The sequence below is a fragment of the Ziziphus jujuba genome, chromosome 7, assembly GCF_031755915.1.
Source record: "Ziziphus jujuba cultivar Dongzao chromosome 7, ASM3175591v1".
Taxonomy (NCBI): Eukaryota; Viridiplantae; Streptophyta; class Magnoliopsida; order Rosales; family Rhamnaceae; genus Ziziphus; species Ziziphus jujuba.
The window spans coordinates 111,119-125,517 of NC_083385.1; the positions used below are offsets into that span (position 1 = coordinate 111,119).

Sequence of the window (14,399 nt, forward strand, 5' to 3'; positions counted from 1 at the left end):
CCCAGCAATTCAAATATTGAATAAATAAACAAAAAACCAGCAGCTCCAACAAATTTCCAGCAAACAAATCAAACTCCAACAAACCGAAATATTTTTTCTTCTTTTTTTTTTTTTTATTCGGCTTTACCTCTTTCTTTCTTTTTTTTTCACTCACAGAACATAAACAACTGCAGTAGCAAAAATAATTACCAAAATTGCAATTCCAACTCCAAAACAAACACCAAACCCGTGACCTCCAAATAAACAAAATGTGCAGTTTTTTTTTTTTTTTTTAAATGTTGCCGCAAACTCTTTTTTTTTTTTTCTTTTTTTTTTTGAATATATGAATGCAAATATCTAAGACTAAAACAGCAAAGAAAAATCAACAAAAACCAAATTAACAAGAACAATGATAAAAGACAACCAACAAACTAGGAAACAAAAATACGATAAAACTAGGAAATCCTAATTCATCTAGGAATGAATTTTTTTTTTTTTTTTAAGATGCTGAACGTGTATAGGATGGATGCAACCTTGACCTAATGCTAAAATTGTAGAATAACACAAAAACAAATAAAGCAAATAAAGATAGATCAAACCTGAACAAAACTTAGCTCTGATACCAAATGATACGAACCTAGGACGACCTACTTCTAAACCCGTATTATATTAGCCCGGATCTCAATTAAGTTCAAGTTTTAATGGAATGGACCTCAACCCCTAACCAACCTGTGGTTAGAAACCTTGGTATAATGTAGACGCCACAATAGGGGATGGAAAACCTATTGATAAGTCAAGCTAAAACAACCAATTCTCTAATGGTGTTTTCGGTGTTCTCAAAGAACAAAGAGATAATTAATCTCACAAGTATTTTCTTTATCAAATCAAAGTTGTATTCTTATTGAAAAATAAGCCTTTAAATAGGCTACAAAGCCACGAAATAAAACCCTAAAAATAAAGAAAAACCAGCCACCACACATAAAGAAACCTAGTTGGCCGAAACTATACTTCCTTTCCTAATCTAAGTTTGATTAATTAATTCCTTTATATTAAATTAGGAATTAATTAATTTACAATGGAAAGAATAAAATAAAAACCTTCCTAAAGTTATTTTCCCAGAAAATAAATAAATAAAAGCCAAAAAGTAATGGTAGTTTCCTAAAACAAAAAGTAAAAACAAATTAGGAAACTAAAAATGCTAGCCTTTTTGATCAAGTTGACTTTGATCAATCTTTGACCTCTTTGATCTTCAAATCAGCTTCTAGATTCTTTTTAGGATGCCAAATAAGCTGAATTTGAAGTCCCACACGTTGCCCATGCTTGGAAAAATAAGAAAAGGCTAATACAGTAAAATACAGTAAAGCCAGCAAGCAATACAGTAAATTCGGCCAAATTGTTTATGCTGTCCGTACAAGCCCTTTTTGATTGCATTTGAGGCTGCTTTAACTTGATTCCATGACCTCTTAGGCATATGTATTGAACCCATAAAGCATGGGAACCATTCATGCTTCCCGAACTCCAAAAATGTACCAAAACCGTCACCCGGGTCCGTATCGGCTTCCACCACTTGGATGCTTAGAATAGGCTTTGTATCTTCAAGTATGGACAAGCTCTATTGAGATTGATTACCCCCTTGTATCTTCATCCGTATCGAGTCAGCACCCCAGCAGGTTATCGGTGGAGCGGGCTCGGGCGGAATCACATCACCTTTCCATATGTGATCCGCTACAAGAAAGGTAAGGAAAATGTGGTTGCCGATGCATTATCCCAAAGGTATGTTCTCTTTTCTAACTTAGATGCTAGATTGCTTTGTTTTGACCAATTAAAGGAACTTTATGAGCATGATAATGATTTTGAAGAAATATTTAGAACCTGTTTGAAACATGGATTTAATAAATTTTACATATTTAAGGGATATTTATTTAGAGAAAACAAACTTTGTGTGCCTAATTAGAGCATTAGAGAGTTACTAGGTCGGGAAGGTCGTGGAGGTGGTTTAATGGGTCATTTTGGTGTTTTTAAAACTTTATCCTTGCTGCAAGAACATTTTTATTAGCCTAACATGAAGAGGGATGTTGACAAAATATGTGAAAGATGCTTGAATTGCCGAAAGACCAAGTCCACATTGAAACCGCATGGGTTGTATCATCCTTTGCTGATTCCTTTTTATCCTTAGGTAGATTTTTTTATGGATTTTATTCTTGGTTTGCCTAGGTCAAGGATAGGTAAGGATTCAATTTTTGTTGTTGTGGATAGATTTTCTTAGATGGCACATTTTATTATATGTAATAAAACTGATGATGCATCTAATGTTGCAAATTTATTTTTCAAAAAAATTCTGAGATTGCATGGAATTCCTAAGACTATTGTTTCGAATAGGGATGATAAGTTCTTAAGTTATTTTTGGAAAACTTTTTAGGCTAAGTTAGGTACAAAGCTTTTATTTTCAACTACTTGTCATCCACAAACTGATGGACAAACCGAAGTAGTGAATAGAACTTTGTCTACATTGTTGAGAACATTAATTAGTAGAAATTTGAGAACTTGGGAGGAATGTTTGCCACATGTTGAATTTGCTTATAATAGATCTTTGCATTCAGTAAATAAATTTACTCCTTTCAAAATTGTTTAGGGCTTAATCCTTCGACTCCATTAGATTTAACACCTTTACCTTTAAATGAATGTGCTAACCTAGATGGAAAACAAAAAGCTGATTTTGTGAAGCAGATTCATGAAAAGACTAAGGCAAAAATTGTGAGGAGGACCGAGCAATATGCAAGGAATGCTAATCAAGGCTGAAAATAAGTTGTCTTTGAACTGGATATTGGGTTTGGTTGCACCTAAGAAAGGAGAGGTTTGTTGAGCAAAGGAAGATGGACATTTTCAAGTTTTGGAGTGAATAAATGACAATGCTTACAAACTTGATTTGCCGGGTGAGTGTAATGTTAGTGCTACATTTAATGTTGCCAATTTGTCTCCTTTTGCTATAGGTGATGATTTTGATTTGAGGGCAAATCCTTTTCAAGAGGAGGAGAATGATGCAAATTCGCCCGTGCCCGTACAACCGACAACCCGCTGAGGTGCTGACCCGATACGGATGAAGACCGGGCCGATCACTAGGGCTCAAGCTAAGAGTTTTAGTGACAACATTGTTGCCTTTATCCAGGGAGTAATTCATACTCAAGAGGGCTTGTCCATACCCGAAGATCCAAGACCTGTTTTGAGCAAAAAAGTGGTGGAAGTTGATACGGACTTGGGTAGCGGTTTTGGTGCATTTATGGAGTCCAAGCAGCATGAAATGGTTTTAATGCTTCATGGATTCAATACATATGTCTATGAGGTCATGGAATCAAGTCAAGGCAGCTTCAAAGGCATCCAAAAAGGGGCTATGTGAAGAACATGACAATTTGGCTGGTTTTGCTGTATTACCCGCTGGCTTTACTGTATTTTGTTGAGTTGGCCTTTTCTCTATCCTCCAAGCAAGGGAAACGTGTGGGACTTCATGATCAAATATTGGTCAAAGTCAAATTAGTAAAATAGATAGTATCTTAGTTTTCTAATTTGATTTCTACTTCTTGTTTTAGGAAATTACCTTTACTTTTGGTTTTTATTTATTTGTTTGCTGGACAAATAAGTTTAAGAAAGTTACTATTTTATTATTCTCATTGTAAATTAATTAATTCCTAATTCAAAATAAATGAATTAATTAATCAAAATTAGTTTAGGAAAGGAGAGAGAAAATTCGGTCATTAGTGAGATTTAATATTCAGAATTTCTCTTTGTTCTTTTGAACACCTAAAACACCATTAGTGAATGAGTGTTTTAGTTTGACTTATCAATAGGATATCCATCATCTATTGTGGCATCTTCATTATACCAAGGTTTCTAATCACAAGTTGGTTAGGGGTCAAGGTGACCATTAGAACTTGAACATAATTAGATCCGGGCTAATATAATACGGGTTTAGGTCTAGGTTGTCCTAGGTTCGTATCAAATTTCTTGTCAAGATGAATATTACATGATCCAACATCATATCTCTTTGATTCATTTGATTGGGATTGCTTATAAACAATATTCCATTTATAATCTATCGATGTGATAGGTCACACTTGTTTCTCTTTATGATGATAAATGACCTAGTTAACTCAGTGGTTAGAGTATTGCTTTCATACAGAGGGAGTCATTGGTTCAAATCCAATAGTAGGTAGAACTTATTTGATACCAGCGTGAATAGTCTCTAATGCATTTTTCTACTTATGCTCTTTTATTGATTTTTTATCTTTTTCATCCTACTCTATTTATCTATTTAATTTTAAATTAAATATTTTTTTGTTTCACTAGAAGTTGATTATACTTGATCATATTCAATTCTTATTCAATTTCAATCAGCAGAAGCAAACACAATAAGGTGTATAAACAGAACTTCTGTTTTTACACCTTATTTTGCTTATTCGGACCCACCACCTAGTTAGGATATCACATTGATAGCCTCTACTCGTGTCCTAGCTCGTCTGAGAGCGAGATTTGCTTCAATTTGTTGTTTCTTGCCTTCAACTTTACTCAAGTTAGCTTCTGCTATTTCAAGAGTTTGTTGAGCTTCTTGTGGATCAATGCCATTACCCTTCTCCTCATCATTTACTAAAACAATGATCTCATTATTGCCGATTCTAGCAAAACCACCCATCAAAGCCATCATTAACCATTGGTCATTAAGGCGTATTCTCAAAATACGGATATATATAGCTGTGGCAATAAGTGCGTGGTTTGGTAATACGCTGATTTGTCCACTATTAGTAGATAAAATAATGCTTTTACTTCCGAATCCCAATTAATTCGTTTCGGGGTCAGTACACAAAGATTTAAGGTCATTTCTTCAATTTGCTCTCCATTTCTAAGTTCGTAGCCTTCGCAGTAGCTTCATCGATGTTACCTTCCAAATAAAAAGCTTGTTCAGGGAGACCATCTAATTCACTAGAAAGGATTAATTTAAATCCTCTAATTGTTTCTGCTAGACCAACATATTTCCCTGATGAATCGGTAAATACTTCTGCTATGAAAAAGGGTCTTGATAGGAAACGTTCAATTTTTCGTGCTCTTGCTACAGTTAAGCGATCTTCTTCAGATAATTCATCCAACCCAAGGATAGCTATAATGTCCTAAAGTTCTTTGTAATGTTGTACAGTTTGTTTAACTCTTTGTGCAGTTTCATAATGTTCTTCACCAACGATCCGAGGTTGGAGCATAGTTAACGTTGAATCTAAAGGATCTACTGCTGGATAGATACCTTTGGCAGCCAATCCTTTTAATAGTACATTAGTAGCATCTAAATGTGCAAATGTTGTGGATAGAGCGAGATTGGTCAAATTGTCCACGGGTACATAAACTGCTTGAATAGAAGTATAGACCCCTCTTTGGTAGAAGTAATTCTTTCTATAAAGAACCCATTTCGGTACTAAGAGTGGGTTAATATCCCACAGCGAAGGGCATTATACCCAACAAGGCCAATACTTCGGATCTCGCTTGGACAAAATGAAAGATATTGTCAATAAAGTGAAGTACATCTTGTTCATTAACATCTCAAAAATATTCTGCCATAGTTGGGACAGTTAAACTAACTCTCATACGAGCTCCCAGGGGTTCATTCATCTGATCATAGACTTGAGCTACTTTTGATTCTGAAATATTTGTTTCATTAATTACTCTAGATTCTTTCATTTCTATGTAAATATCATTGCCTTCACGAGTACGTTCGCCTACTCCGCCAAATACGAATACGCCCTTATGACCTTTGGCAATGTTGTTGATAAATTCCATAATGAGTATTGTTTTGCCCACTCCCGCTCCCCCGAATAGTCCTATTTTTCCTCCATGGAGATAAGGGGCTAAAAGATGTACTACTTTAATTCCTGTTTCAAAAATTGATAATTCTGTTTCTAACTGTATAAAGGCAGGCGCGGATCTATGAATAGGAGATGTTGTGCGAGTATCTACAGGGCCTAAATTATCAACGAGTTCTCCAAGCACGTTGAAAATTCATCCTAGCGTCGCTCCACCGACTGGAACACTTAGAGGAGCTCCTGGGTCAATCACTTCCATTCCTCTCGTTAGACAGTCTATAGCACTCATAGCTACCGCTCTAACTCGAATATTTCTTAATAATTACTGTACTTCACAAGTCACATTAATTTTTTGACCAACAATATCTTGGCCTTTAACTACTAGAGCATTGTAAATATTAGGCATCTTGCTCGGTGGAAAAGCTACATCCAATATTGGACCAATGATTTGAGCAATACACCCCAAGTTGCTTTTTTCAAGCATGGGAACCCCAAGACCAGAAGTAGTAGGATTGATTCTCATAATAAAATAAAAAGATGTCAAAATTTTTTGCAAAAATTATTAAAATAAAAAATAAATGTTCAATAGTAAGTTAAGTTAATCAGTTAATTGAATATTTCAATCAGAAATCAAAAATGGGCGCTAGCACTCGACTTTGTTGGTGCCGTCCAACCGAATGCAATCCAATTGTTTACTTATTCAATTTCAATGAGTGAATTTTCAAGTTCAACCAAAATCCATTTTCAAAATATCAAGTATATGAATAAAAAATCTTAAGAAAGTCTTTCATTTGCCTCTATTATTATAGACAATACGAACCATATTATCTATGGAATTCGAGCCCGAACTCTATTCTATTTATGATTCCTTTTTTCTATCTCATCGGCCCTTATTTCATGTCCTATTTCCTATTTTAGCATATCAATTTATGCCTAGCCTATTAGTTATCATATTATTTTATATTATTTATTATATTAATATTATTTTTCTTTTTTATACCTATACCCTTTCTTTCTATTCATGAATGAATTCTACATATTTTTACATCTAGGATTTACATATACAACATATATTACTGTCAAGAACAAATTTCTTAGATATTTCGATTAAAAAAAAGGTAAGAGATTAGAAATTTTTAAAAACAAATAGCGGGTTGCGCCATACATATGAAAGAGTATACAATAATGATGTATTTGGCGAATTAAATACCACGGTCTAATAACGAACCATTCTGATTAGTTGATAATTTTGTGAAAGATTCCTATGAAAAGTTTCATTAACTCCGAATTCATGTCGAATAGACCTTGGTATTGCGAGAATTCTTAATTCATGAGTTGTAAGGAAGGACTTACGTCACCACAAATAGAGACTAAAGCAAGTGTTGGATTCAAAGCCGGTATTAAAGATTATAAATTGACTTGTTACACTCTTGACTATGAAACCAAAGATACTGATATCTTGGCAGCGTTTTGAGTAACTCCTTAACCTTGAGTTCTACATGAGGAAGCAGGGACTGCGGTAGCTACTGAATCTTCTACTCGTACATGGTCAACTGTATGGACTGATGGGCTTACCAGTCTTGATCGCTATAAAGGTCAATGCTACAGTCTTGAGCCTGTTGCTGGAGAAGAAAATCAATATATTGCTTACGTAGCTTACCCCTTAGACCTTTTTGAAGAAGGTTCTGTTACTAACATGTTTACTTCCATTGTGGGTAATGTTTTTGGGTTCAAGGCCCTACACGCTCTACATTTGGAGGATTTGCGAATCCCTCCTTCTTATACTAAAACTTTCCAAGGACCGCCTCATGGCATTTAGGTTGAAAGAGATAAATTGAACAATTATGGCCACCCCCTATTGGGATGTACTATTAAACCTAAATTGGGGTTATCTGCTAAGAATTACTGTAGAGTAGTTAATGAATGTCTTTGCAGTGGACTTGATTTTACTAAAGATGATGAGAACTTGAATTTCCAACCATTTATGCATTGGAAAGACCGTTTCATATTTTGTACCAAAGCAATTTATAAAGCACAGGCTGAAACTGGTGAAATCAAAGGGCATTACTTGAATGCTATTGCAGGTACATGCAAAGAAATGATTCAAAGGACTGTATTTGCCAGAGAATTGGGAGTTCCTATTATAATGCATGATTACTTAACAGGAAGATTCACTACAAATACTAGCTTGGCTCAGTATTGCTGAGATAATGGTCTACTTCTTCACATCCACCGTGCAATGCATGCAGTTATTAATAGACGGAAAAATCATGGTATGCACTTTCGTGTACTGGCTAAAGCATTACGTCTATCTGGTAGAGATCATATTCACGTTGGTACTGTAGTAGGTAAACTTGAAGGGGAAAGAGACATCACTTTAGGCTTTGTTGATTTACTAGGCGATGATTTTATTGAAAAAGATCGAAGTTACGGCTTTTATTTCATGCAAGATTGGGTCTCTCTACAAGGTGTTATTTGATTCAAAATTCTAATCGGAATATTCAAATGATTTTTATCAAATGACTATTCATTTCTTATATTTTCATGTAAATTGGGGCAAGAAAGCTCTATGGAAAAATGTCAGTTTGATTCGATGTTGTTTAGGAGGGGGTTAGAGTACAGGTGCGGGTTAAGTAAATCAATGGATAGTTTTGATGGTCCTATTGAAAATGAAGATACTAGTGTAAATAAAGATCCGATTATAAATCATATGAATAAAAAATTGAGGAGATGCCAAAGATTGAGGAGATGAAAAGCCTTTGTGATGTATGGCAACTAGGGAAATCCACACGGCTTCCATTCCCTAAAGCCAGTTCATGGAGAGCTAAGGAGAAACTTGAGCTAGTCCATTCGGATGTGTGTGGACCGATGCGTTTGTCATCAATTGGAGGATGTAAGTACTTCCTAACCTTCATCGATGACTACTCAAGGATGTGTTGGGTATATTTTCTAACAACCAAGTCACAAGTGTTTGAGAAGTTCATGGAATTCAAGAAGATGGTGGAAACCCAAAGCAATGCAAAGATGAAGTGCTTGAGAATCGAAAATGGTGGAGAGTATACAAGCTTGGCTATGGAGGATTTTTGCAAAGAAAATGGAATGGTGCATCAATTCACAACACCATACACACCACAACAAAATGGTGTTTGTGAGAGGAAAAATAGGACCTTGATGGAGATGGCAAGGTGCATGATACATAAGAAGAACATGCCAAAGAAGTTTTGGGCCGAAGCCATATACACGGCTAGCTACATCCAAAACCGAGCATACACCAAAGCTAATGAGTCCAAGACACCCTAGGAGATATGGTATGGAGAAAAACCATCTTTGGACAACATAAAAATCTTAGGAAGTGTTTGTTTTCTCCATGTTCATCCACACATGAGAGACAAGCTTGACAAATGGGTAAATGTGGGCATCTTGGTTGGCTTTAGTGAGGTTACCAAAGGTTTTAGGGTTTTCAACTTGGAAACCAACAAACTTGTGGTAACAAGGGATGTGAGGATTGATGAAGATGCTGATACGAACCTAGGATGACCTGCTCCTACACCCGTATTATATTAGCCCGGATCTTTAATTAAGTTTAAGTTCTAATGGAATGGACCTCAACCCCTAACCAACCTGTGGTTAGAAACCTTGGTATAACGTAGACGCCACAATAGGGGATGGAAAACCTATTGATAAGTCAAGTTAAAACAACCAATTCTCTAATGGTGTTTTAGGTGTTCTCAAAGAACAAAGAGATAATTAATCTCACAAGTATTTTCTCAATCAAATCAAAGTTACATTCATATTGAAAAATAAGCCTTTAAATAGGCTACAAAGCCATGAAATAAAACCCTCAAAATAAAGAAAACCAGCCACCACACATAAAGAAACCTAGTTGGCCGAAATTATACTTCCTTTCCTAATCTAAGTTTTATTAATTAATTCCTTTATATTAAATTAGGAATTAATTAATTTACAATAGATAGAATAAAATAAAAACCTTACTAAAGTTATTTGTCCAGAAAATAAATAAATAAAAGCCAAAAAGTAATGGTAGTTTCTTAAAACAAAAAGTAAAAACAAATTAGGAAACTAAAAAATGCTAGCCTTTTGATCAAGTTGACTTTGATCAATCTTTGACCTCTTTGAGCTTCAAATCAGCTTCTAGATTCTTTTTAGGATGCCAAACAAGCTGAATATGAAGTTCCACACGTTGCCCATGCTTGGAAAAATAAGAAAAGGCTAATACAGTAAAATACAGTAAAGCCAGCAGGCAATACAGCAAATTCGGCCAAATTGTTGATGCTGTCCGTACAAGCCCTTTTTGATTGTATTTGACGCTGCTTTAACTTGATTCCATGACCTATTAGGCATATGTATTGAACCCATAAAGCATTGGAACCATTCCATGCTTCCCGGACTCCAAAAATGTACCAAATTCGTCACCCGTATCCGTATCGGCTTCCACCACTTGGATGCTTAGAATAGGCTTTGTATCTTTAAGTATGGACAAGCTCTATTGAGATTGATTACCCCCTGTATAAATACTCCCAGCTTGTCCTTAAATCTCTTAATTTGAGCTCTTGTGATTGGCCTAGTCTTCATCCGTGTCGAGTCAGCACCACAGCGGGTTATCGGTGGAGCGGGCTCGGTCGGAATCACATCATTCCCCTCCTCTTGAAAAGGATTTGTCCTCAAATCAAGATCATCACCTGCAGCAAAAGGAGTTAAATCAGCAACATTAAATGCAGCACTCATGTTATACTCACCTAGTAAATCAAGCTTGTAGGCATTCTTATTATTCGGCTCCAAAACTTGAAAAGGTCCATCCATAGGCGGCATGAGCTTTGACTTTCTTTGATTAGGAAACCTTTCCTTTTGTAAGTGCAACCAAACCAATTCTCCTGGGTCAAACACTATTACAACAAAATCTAGAAATACATGCTCATTATGGTAAAAATTACACTTTTTAATGTTAGCGAACAATATTTTCCAAATTTTCAAATTGCCACTAAGTAAAGCTCCCAACAATGCAGATAAAGTTATATGCAAGAAAGACATCTTTAAATAAGTATCTTTAAAATTCATGGTCAGAAATGATTTCTTATTCATAATTACTTTATTAACATCACCAAAGCTAAGATAAAAATTTATATTTTTCCTTTCTTGTCTTCCTTTTCCTTTCTCACTCACGGCCATCTCACCTTCCTCACTCTCGGATTTTGCACCAAATTTCTCACTCTTGGTTTTATTAAAATTTTTCCACACAACCTGAGTATTAGAAGACTTACCTTGGACAGCAAGCTCACCTTTTCCCTCTTGATTGGATGGTAGTCCACTTGGAATTTCATTGGGGAAGACATCTCCAATTTCCTTCAAAAGAGAAATCATTGAACTTGGCAATTCAAGTTCTTCAAAGTTAGTTTGATCATTAAAATAATTTTGTTTACAAATCATGACCAGCAAAGGATTCTTACACTCAATAACCTTATTAATATCCCCTAAACTCAAATAAAAGTTGCTACTTGACCTTTCTTTTCTTTCTTTTTCTTTTTCTCTCTCGGATTGGCGCAAACCTTCGGATTTCCCTTCCTTCTCCAAGCTCTCGGGTTTGCCACTTTCTTTCCCCTCTCTTTCAGTTTTTCCTTGATCTTTCCACTCAATATGAGTCTTAGAAACCTTACCTTGATCAGCAACCTCATTCTTACCTTCTTGAAAGGATGGTGAAGCCGTTGGTGCCGTACTTGCTTTTTCCTTGAGCTTTTTGGCTTCTCTCCTTTGTTGCATTTGTAATTGGTCTTTGTAAACCTCTTTAGGAGATAATGGTTCCAGCTTGACCTTCTTCCCTTTAAACCAGAAAACAATACTATTTTCTCGACCAAAATGAGTAGCATCTTTATCAAATTGCCATGGTGATGCGAATCCACCCGAGACTGTTCGCCCGACAACCCGCTGGGGTGCTGACCCAATACAAATGAAGGTGGGACCGATCACTAGGGCCCAAGCCAAGAATTTCAAGGACAATCTTGCTGTCTTAATACAAGGAATAAGTCATAGTCAAGAGGGGTTGGCCATATCTAAAGAACCAAGGCCTGTTTTACTCATACAAGCAATAGAAGCCAAAACAGGGCCGGGTGACGTTTTTGGTGATAATAAGGAAGCCGGGTTGTATGAATTGGAACCCCATCCTTATGGGTTCAATTCATATGGAGGATGAGTCATAGAAACCAGCCAAAGCAGCTTCAAAGCCGACCAACAAGGTGGTTTGCGCACAAGGAGAAGGAAAGGCCGGATTTGCTGTATTCCTTGCTGGCTTTACTGTATTTTACTCTATTAGCCTTTTCTCATACTTCCAAGCAAGGGCAACGTGAGGAACTTCACAATAAGCTTATTTGGCATCCTACAAAGCATATTGAAGCTGATTTGGAGCTCAATTTGGTCAAAGATTGGTCAAAGTCAATTTAGTCAAAAAGCTAGTATTATAGTTTCCTAATTTTATTCTACTTTTTGTTTTAGGAAACTACCATTACTTTTTAGTTTTTATTTATTTATTTTCTGGACAAATAAGTTTAGGAAAGTTATTATTTTATTATTTTCATTGTAAATTAATTAATTCCTAATTCAAAATAAAGGAATTAATTAATCAAATTTAGTTTAGGAAACTTAGTTTAGGACATATTAGAATTCGGTCAAGTTTCCTAATTCCTATAGGAGTCCGGTTTTGAATTAATTTTTTAGGGTTTATTTTGTTTCTTTCAAGCCTATTTAAAGGCTTATTTTTCAATAATAATACAACTTTGATTTGATTAAGAAAATACTTGTGAGATTAATTATCTCTTTGTTCTTTGAGAACACCTAAAACACCATTAGAGAATTGGTTGTTTTAGCTTGACTTATCAATAGGTTTTCCATCCCCTGTTGTGGCGTCTACATTATACCAAGGTTTCTAACCACAGGTTGGTTAGGGGTTGAGGTCCATTCCATTAGAACTTGAACTTAATTAAAGATCCGGGCTAATATAATACGGGTTTAGGAGCAGGTCGTCCTAGGTTTGTATCATTTGGTATTAGAGCTAAATTTTGTTCAGGTTTGATCTATCTTTATTTGCTTTATTTGTTTTTGTGTTATTCTGCAATTTTAGCATTAGGTTAAGGTTGCATCCATCCTATACACGTTCAGCATCTTAAAAAAAAGAAAAAAAAAAGAAAAATTCATTCCTAGTTGAATTAGGATTTCCTAGTTTTATCGTATTTTTGTTTCTTAGTTTGTTGGTTGTCTTTTATCATTGTTCTTATTGATTTTGGTTTTTGTTGATTTTTCTTTGCTGTTTAGTCTTAAATATTTGCATTCATATATTCAAAAAAAAAAAAAAAAAGAGTTTGCGGCAACATTTAAAAAAAAAAAAAAAAAAAACTGCACATTTGTGTTTATTTGGAGGTCATGGGTTTGGTGTTTGTTTTGGAGTTGGAATTGCAATTTTGGTAATTATCCTTACTACTGCAGTTGTTTATGTTCTGTGAGTGAAAAAAAAAAAAAGAAGAGGTAAAGCCGAATAAAAAAAAATAATAATAAAAAAAGAGAAAAATATTTCGGTTTGTTGGAGTTTGATTTGTTTGCTGGAAATCTGTTGGAGCTGCTGTTTTTTTGATTATTTATTCAATATTTGAGTTGCTGGAGAATTATTTTTGCTGCTGGATATTTGGATTTTAGGTGCTTAAATTATTTGGATTAAAATTAGATAATGGAATTGATACAAAACTTGAATTACAAGAACAACAACCAACACTATTCTATATTTTTGTTCAATTTGATTCTTGTTCTTATTTGAATTTCTTTTTCTGGAATTTTATTCTTAAACTCATAATCTACTACCATCTGGTGCAGTTTTCAAAAATTCCAACGTTTTCCCATTATTTTGTGTTTTCTTGTCTAGAAAGCCGAAAAAAATTAGGATTTGTTGGATTCTTTTGGTATTGCCTACTTTTTGCTTCTGTTTTGTTGATAAGTTTAATTAAAACATACTAGTGATCTAATTGCTGTTTCTGGGTGTTTTAATTAGAACTTTGAGATAATTCATTGAGTGAAAAAAGGCAAGAGTGTGTGAGCTTAAAAGAGGGTAAAAAGCCGAAACAAGTGTGCAAACATGAGTGTCGAGTCCTCATTTGAGTGAAACACGTAAGGGAGTGAAAGTGTAAGGTCCTATTTTATTTCTATTGCATTATTATACTAACATGACAGAATCAAGAATGAGGAGAGGAGAGCCACCCTTGAGGATCAATGAGGAGGAGTCCGTAGCATTCCATGGCGATGCCCGAGCTACTGGGAGCGGAGACCAAGTGGACATGAGAGCTGTTTTGGAGTCAATACAGCGGGTTAGTGCTCAAGTTGAGCATGTGAATCAAAGGATGGGAAGGCTAGAAGTTTCCCAAGGAATTCCGAACACAAGAAATAGGCAAGAATTCCATGGAGGACGAGGCCGAGGACGAGGAGGTCACGAGAGACCGAGAGAGGAACTTGATGAGGAGCCATTCAGTGGAGACTTTGAGGAAGGTATGGACAAAACTTTTGCTGTCCAAGATAGAGCTGGCCATGGAA

At 35.4% G+C, this 14,399-nt stretch overlaps 2 pseudogenes; one reads left to right on the plus strand and one right to left on the minus strand.

Moving 5' to 3' along the window:
- Positions 1–4,447: 4,447 nt before the first annotated feature.
- LOC125423886 (ATP synthase epsilon chain, chloroplastic-like) lies at positions 4,448–4,848 on the minus strand (annotated as a pseudogene).
- Positions 4,849–7,073: 2,225 nt separating this feature from the next.
- LOC107423752 (ribulose bisphosphate carboxylase large chain-like) lies at positions 7,074–8,295 on the plus strand (annotated as a pseudogene).
- The last annotated feature ends 6,104 nt before the right edge of the window (positions 8,296–14,399 follow it).